Source organism: Herpailurus yagouaroundi, unplaced genomic scaffold (genome assembly GCF_014898765.1).
Source record: "Herpailurus yagouaroundi ecotype Mexico unplaced genomic scaffold, PumYag 190, whole genome shotgun sequence".
Classification (NCBI taxonomy): domain Eukaryota; kingdom Metazoa; phylum Chordata; class Mammalia; order Carnivora; family Felidae; genus Herpailurus; species Herpailurus yagouaroundi.
In genome coordinates, this window is record NW_024412421.1 from 20,976,725 (window position 1) to 20,983,666 (window position 6,942).

Here is a 6,942-nt window from a genome sequence, read left to right on the forward strand (position 1 = left end):
CCCCGGGGGGGGGGGGGCGGGGGGCACGTGGTGAATGAGACAGACAAGGCACCAGAGAACTTTAGGTAGTGACAAGTGCAAGTATGAAAACAGGACGAAGTGATAGATGTGACCGTGCGGCCGCCACGACGAGAGAAGATGTCTCTGAGCAGGTGGCACTGGAGCTCCAGCCTAATTATTGAGAAGGGAGCATCCACCGGGAGGAAGCGAGCTCCAGGTGGAGGCAGCGGCCGCTGCAGGGCCCTGAGGCTGGAACGAACTGGTGCGCGCGCAGAGGAAAAGAAAAGCGCTTGTGGACGGCGCGGTCCGAAGTGGGGAGGGAGGGGAGGGAAGGAGAGAGGTAGGCGGTGGGCAGATGGCTGTGTGCTTTGTCGGAAAGACGACGAAGGGTCTAGAGCAGGCGTCTGATGTGATGTCATTTGCAGTTTGGGAACGGGCCTCCTGGAGAGAAGCACATTGGGAGAGAGCGAGAGCGAGCGGAAGTGGAGGCAGCGCGAGGCCGGTCGTGGGGGCCAGGTGAGGGCGGGGCGGGGATGGCGGCTCAGACCTCTCGGTGGCGCTACAGTCGGAGAGAGGAGGAGGCTGTTTTCCAGGTGAACGCACGGGGTGCATAGTACAACGCATGGCCGTTAAGACTCCATGGAAACTTAAGTTTAATACGTTTTCGAAGGGCCAGGGCTATGTTGTTCTCGCTCTTGGCCAGTCCAAGGCTTCCTGTTCGTGCCCTTCCAGGAAAAACAATGACAAAGATACAAATCCTCCAGAAGAGAAAGTTGCTTGGCTGTTCTTGTCTCTGCAGAATGTCAATGTGCTTGGCAGGCAAGAGGAGGGGAAGGACAAGCGGATATGTATTAAGTGCCGACTGCATACCTTGATCTCATTATCTAAGAACGCTGCAAGCCTCACTTTTTTTTTTTTTTTTTTTTGAGATGAGGAAACAAGTTCAGAGAGGTTAGTTTAATTGTCCAAGGTCACATAGCTAACAAGTGACAGGGCTGGGATCCAAACCCAGGTCTGAGTCCAGTTCCTTCCACATCGGGCCCTGGGCTGGCGAGACCAGGTGAGCACGCTGAGTAGGCCTGCATGGCCCCGAGGCTCCCCAGGGTTTTAGCTACTCCTCGGATGAAAGCTGGTCTCTGTTGGGGGTCTGCTGACTTTTCCAGACCCTGGGGGTGTGCTGGGTGCAGTGATGTTGAAGAGTCATGTTTTAAGACAGTCCCAATGGTCGGAAGATTTCCCAATGCCAGCGAATCTAGTAAAGACAGAAGGAGTTTGGGTCTTGAGACAAGCTCATTAGCACTCATTCCGTTTGGGTGAAATCAATTAGGGCTAACTGGAAGGTACAGCCTCTGCTCTCTGTTGACTCTTGAAATGAGAGACTGATGGTGGCTACCAGTTATCATGGAGGCGTGCTCAGGGGCAAAGACACTGATGACAGAGTCTAGGCTGTGAATCCTGCCCCTGCTGCTCTGTGGCCAGTTGCTTGGTTGGAGGACTCCGCAGGGTTCTGGAGGGTGACTGTGTGTGTCACCTAAGACCCCTGTGGGTCTCAGGCAACTTAGAACGGACCGGGCCTTGCAGGTTCCACCCGGCCTGACTGCCCAGTCCTGCGCCAGAGAACGACCGGGCGACGTGCCCAGTGACGGCACAAAGGAAGAGCCTCACACCCCGGGTTACACCCAGGGTTACGCAGAGGAGCATGACACTGTGACCTTGTCTTCGGTGCTTTTGCCATCTGCTGGGTGCTGCCTACTAGACTACAAGCTCAGTGCGGGAGGCCTTTTTTTCTCTCTTCTTGTTTCCACTGTGCTTGAGTGGGTTACCTGAGGTTGGCTGACAGATATGTCTGGACCCTCCAGGACTGGACACGTCAGTGGGAGTTAGAAGCCCAGCAAGAGGAAACCAAGGCATTAGGAAGAGTACGTTTTAGGATCAGGTAAAAACTAGCTGCCAGTACAGGGAGGGAAGCCTTGGTTTTCCCATCTGTGGAATGAGGCGATGAGGCATGAGGTCGTGCACCTAAGTGCTTAGCAGAATTCTCGGCACATAGCTCCCATCGGAGTGAGTGCATAGCGCTTCTACAACCACCCCCGGCGCCTTGCATGGTTCTTCATGTCTCAGTGGGAACTTTTACATTTTTTTTTTACTGTGACCCGCACCACAACCTTCTAATGTGTGTGCATGTCTCTTTAAATATAACCGAACTATAAATTTTGTGAACTAAGACCCTTACTATGTGTGATGAACTTTGACGGTTTGCATTGTGTTCAGTTTTGTTGAAACACTCCTGAAGGGGCAAAGGGTTACTTTCTGGGGTGATGGACATATTCTGTATTTTGATGAAGGTGGTGGTGGCATGGATGTCTTTGCCCAAAATCGTTGAACTCTATATTAAAATGGGTGCCTTCTATTGCGTGTCAGTTAGATCTCAGTAGATTTGCAACCCTCTAACTTTTATTGAGATACAATTCACATTTCACAAAACTCACCCTTTTAAAGTGGATACTTAAGTGATTTTTAGTATAGTCACAGAGCAACTGTGACCACAGTCCAAGGTCAGAACATTTTCATTACTCCAGGAAGAAGCCCCGTACCCATTAACAGTCACTTCCCATCCCCCCAACCCTAGTCCCTGGCAACCACTAATCTACTTTCTGTCTCTGTGGATTCGCTGGTTTCAGTCTTGCGTGGCCGGGAGAGCAGCCTTTGAAGTTAGACTGGTTACTGGGCCTCTCAGGGGCCACCACTCACCACAACTGGGATTTCTCTATTTGGTCCTGGCACTGGGTGGTGAACTCCAAGAGCATCAGAGACGCTGGCAGATGACTCACATCCTGTGTCCCCACCTCCTTCCTACACAGACCCCAGGCCTGTTCAGTCCTCCGGAAGTGCCCCCTTGCTCTCCTGGTGAAGATCTGGACGATGATGCACCAGTGAAGGAGTGGAGAATGGACTTTCCAAAGTCCATGGGCAAACCCATCACAGAAATGCAAAGAAGTAAGTAAGGTCTCAGAAATGTGTCCAGCAAGGTGGGGGTTGGGAGTGGACTTGGAACAGAGGTTGGGCAAGATGAGTAAGTTAAGGGGCTGTTACCAGCCTCCTGGAGGACGGGGGACCTGGAGGTGGCTCGTGCCCCATGTATCTGGCTCTTTCCCACACCAAGACTCCACCCAGGACTATGGAAACGGTCCTCACTCCCTCCACCCCCACTGCCTTGGAAAGGTGTGGCCAAAGGAACAGCTGAGGAAGGGAGAGGTTGAAAAGCAAAGGGGCTAAGTCTACAAGGGGGGTGGATGGGGGGAAGGGGGGCAAACCCACAACTGGCTAATGACTGGCACTGGCTCTGCAATTACCTGGAAATGGGTCTGCTACAAGTGCTTTCAAAAGAGACATGGAGTCTTCTCAGGGACCACCTGGAGAGGTGAGAGGAAAAAGTCCAGGAGCTTTAGAAACCCTTTTTAAATTCTTACCAACAGGGATGGAGGTAGGACTCCCGTGATGTCTAGGGAATGAGTGCACAAGCCACTTACATAATAAAGTTATCATGTGTGATTGTCTCTAATAAGCCTGGAAGGATTCTCACTAACCTGCCAGTAACCTTAAGGGAAAGGAGTTTCACTGTCTACTTTTTTTTCTTTCTTTTTTTAATAATTGTTTGCTATTTGCATAATTTTTTAAAAAGATATATTTTTACTCTTTGTTTAAATAGGTGATACATTCACATAGAAAATCTTCCCATTCTTGCCCTCATCTGCAGAGACACCCTCTCCACATGCTGCAGGTGAGTAATGTTCTTAATTATGTATCTTTCCAGAATTTTTTTATGCATATTTAAGTAAATTTATATAAAGGTTCTTTTTTTTTTTTTTAATAGCACGTGCAAGTGATGGGAGGGGCAGAGGGAGAGAGAGAGAGAGAGAGAGAGAGAGAGAGAGAGAGAGAGAGAATCTCAAGCAGGCTTCATGGTCATTGCCAAGCCCAAGGTGGGGCTTGATCTCGTGACTGTGAGATCATGACCTGAGCCAAAATCAAATGTTGGATGCTCAACTGACTGAACCACCCAGGTGCCTCTATATAAAGATTCTTAATAAAACTTTTTTTGAACTCTATCTCTGGGAGGGAAAATTTGAATTCAAACCAATGACTAGACATAAGGACTCTGGAGATTTCCCATAATGAAATATCCACAGGCAGCCACTGGGAATGAGGTTTAGCCCTCCAAAGGGAAGAGAGCATTTAGACATAATATATGTAAAACAAAAGTGATAAATGGTCACGGGCCAAGAAATACAATAAGAAGGAAAATTACTCCAAATCTCTCCACCCCAAAATAACAATAATTAACATCAATTGAACATTATTCTGGACCAGTGATGTCTAATAGAACTTTCTGTGATGACATAAATGTTTCCACACTATCGAAGTAACCATTAGTAACATATGCCTGTTGAGTGCTTGAAATGTGGCTATTGCAGTTGAGGAACTGAATCGCTTATTTTGTTTTTTTTTAATTAACTTTAACTTAAACATACATAACCCTGGGTGTCTGATGCCTGCTGTAATGGACAGCACAGTTCTACCACCTGCTAAGTGCGTACGCATGAGTGGAAAGATGTAAAAAAAAGGCTGCGGATGCTTGGCATTGCCCAAACACATAATCATGATTACTAATTGATTTAGTAATTCTATTTCTAGGAATTATGTTTCAAAAATGGTTATGACTGGGATGCCTGGGTGGCTCAGTTGGTTGAGTGTCTGACTTCGGCTCAGGTCATGATCTCACGGTTTGAGAGTTCAAGCCCCGCGTCAGGCTCTGTGCTGACAGCTCAGGGCCTGAAGCCTGCTTCGGATTCTGTGTCTCCCTCTCTCTCTACCCCTCCACCGCTCACACTCTGTCTCTCTTTCAAAAATAAACAAACATTAAAAAAATGGTTATGACTTTGTTCAAAACTGAGCTCTGAGAATGTTTATTAATGAAAAACTGGAACGCTGTAGGGAAAGTATTTACTGACATGGGAATATGTTCACAACTGTCTTTTGAGTGAAAGGCAGGTTATAAAGCAGGATGATTTCATTAAAATGTAGATATAAATAGCCTAGAAAGATATATTTCAAATGTCTCAGTACATGGCAGGCACTCATCATATATTTTTATACGAACGAGTGTATGTTAATAAGAGTTAGCACTGGGTGATGAAATTATGAGTGATTTTATATGTGCTTCTGCTCCCTTGTTGTATTTTCTCACTTTCTGTGGTGAACACATTGAAAAAAAAAAAAATTTCCTGAACAGGGGTGCCTGGCTGGCTCAGTCAGAAGAGCATGCTGCTCCTTTTTTTTTTTTTTTTTAACATTTTATTTTTTGAGAGACAGACAGAGACAGAGCATGAGCAGGGGAGGGGCAAAGAGAGAGGGAGACACAAAATCCAAAGCAGGCTCCAGGCTCTGAGCTGTCAGCACAGAGCCTGATGTGGGGTTTGAACCTACAGACGGAAGATCATGACCTGAGCCAAATTCAGATGCTCAACCAACTGAGCCACCCAGGGGCTCCGTAGAGCATGCAACTCTTGATTTCACGGTCGTGAGTTCGAGCCCTACTTTGGATGTAGAGTGCTAAAAATAAATTTAAAAATAAACAAATCTGCAGAAAGAAGTGTAGTTGCTAGGTAATAATATTTGAGAGCTGGAAGGAATTTTGAGATGAAAGCACATTCGGCTAGTTAAAGGCGGAAACCCAGGTTTCCCGACTACACACAAACAATTTCTAGAGCCAAGGAGAAAAGGTTGCTGGATTGTCTCCTGTTCTGGATTATCCTGGCCAGGACAAACTCTCTCCATGTGGCAAACCAGGAGTGGATTTAGAGAGGAGAAGACAAAGGGTATTAATGCTCCTCGGCAAGTTATAAAATATCACAAAAAATCTCTCTTAACAAACTATGGGCATTGCAATCTTTGCTCTAGCTGGGCCTGCCTCCCCTGTGTTGGGCCCTCTGTTGTGACTCCAGCCGGACACCCTCCAGGACTCCCTATCCGGTCAGCGTGGGGGAGAGAAGTCTCTGTCCCTTGCAGGAGGAAGTTTTCTGGTTGTCCCCATGTTTTGGCTCTTCTTCAAAGCCTATCCTTTTTCAAAATTCTTAGCTGAATCACTAAGTCTCCACCTCAGATGTCCTTTCTTTTTATTCAGCCCGTGCTTTTGGTATTCATGCTCCACATTGAAACTTTATTATGTGAAATGATTATTACTACCTCAGAGGTCTTAGTTCTGTGACTTAGTCACACTTTTTTTTATCCCACTTTTTTTTTTTTAGTACCAACTAGGTCCTAAGCTCTGGTGAGTACAGAAATGTACAAAAAGTATTTATCCAAGAGAAGTGAGAACACAGACCCACCAAAAAACCTCTGCAAAAATGTTCACAGCAGCTTTATGTGCAATAGCCAAGACTGGTAGTAACAAACCAAATGCCCATGCACAGGAGAACAGATAAATAAATTGTGACATAGGCATTTATTGCTTAGCGATAAAAATATGGACCAAGGGCTTGAGTGGACATTTCTCCACAGAAAATGCGCAAATGGCCCACGAGCACATGAAAAGATGTTCAACATCACCGATCATCAGGGAAATGAAAGTCAAAACCCTAGTGTGATACCCCCTCACACCCACCGGGATGGCTCCTGTCAAAATCTCCTAGACAGTTGCAGGTGTCGGCAAGGATGTGGAAAAAGCGGGCCCCTGTGCGCCGCTGGTGGGAATGTGAAATGCTACGGCCGCTATGGAAAATAATAGGGCAGTTTCCCAATTACTTATGTTCACAACAGACAAAAGGTGGGAGCAGCACCCTGTCTGCTGATGGACGAACATATAAACTAAACGTGGTGGATGCATATGATGGGATAGTGCTCAGCCTTGACAAGGAAGGAAATTCTGACACAGGCTGCAAC

General features: G+C 46.8%; 1 long non-coding RNA gene across 1 annotated transcript; it reads left to right on the plus strand.

The window, feature by feature from the left end:
- Positions 1–1,246: 1,246 nt before the first annotated feature.
- Positions 1,247–3,781, plus strand: LOC121009723 (uncharacterized). Its single transcript, XR_005780803.1, has 2 exons — positions 1,247–2,997; positions 3,710–3,781. It is a non-coding gene; the product is annotated as an uncharacterized LOC121009723 (long non-coding RNA).
- The last annotated feature ends 3,161 nt before the right edge of the window (positions 3,782–6,942 follow it).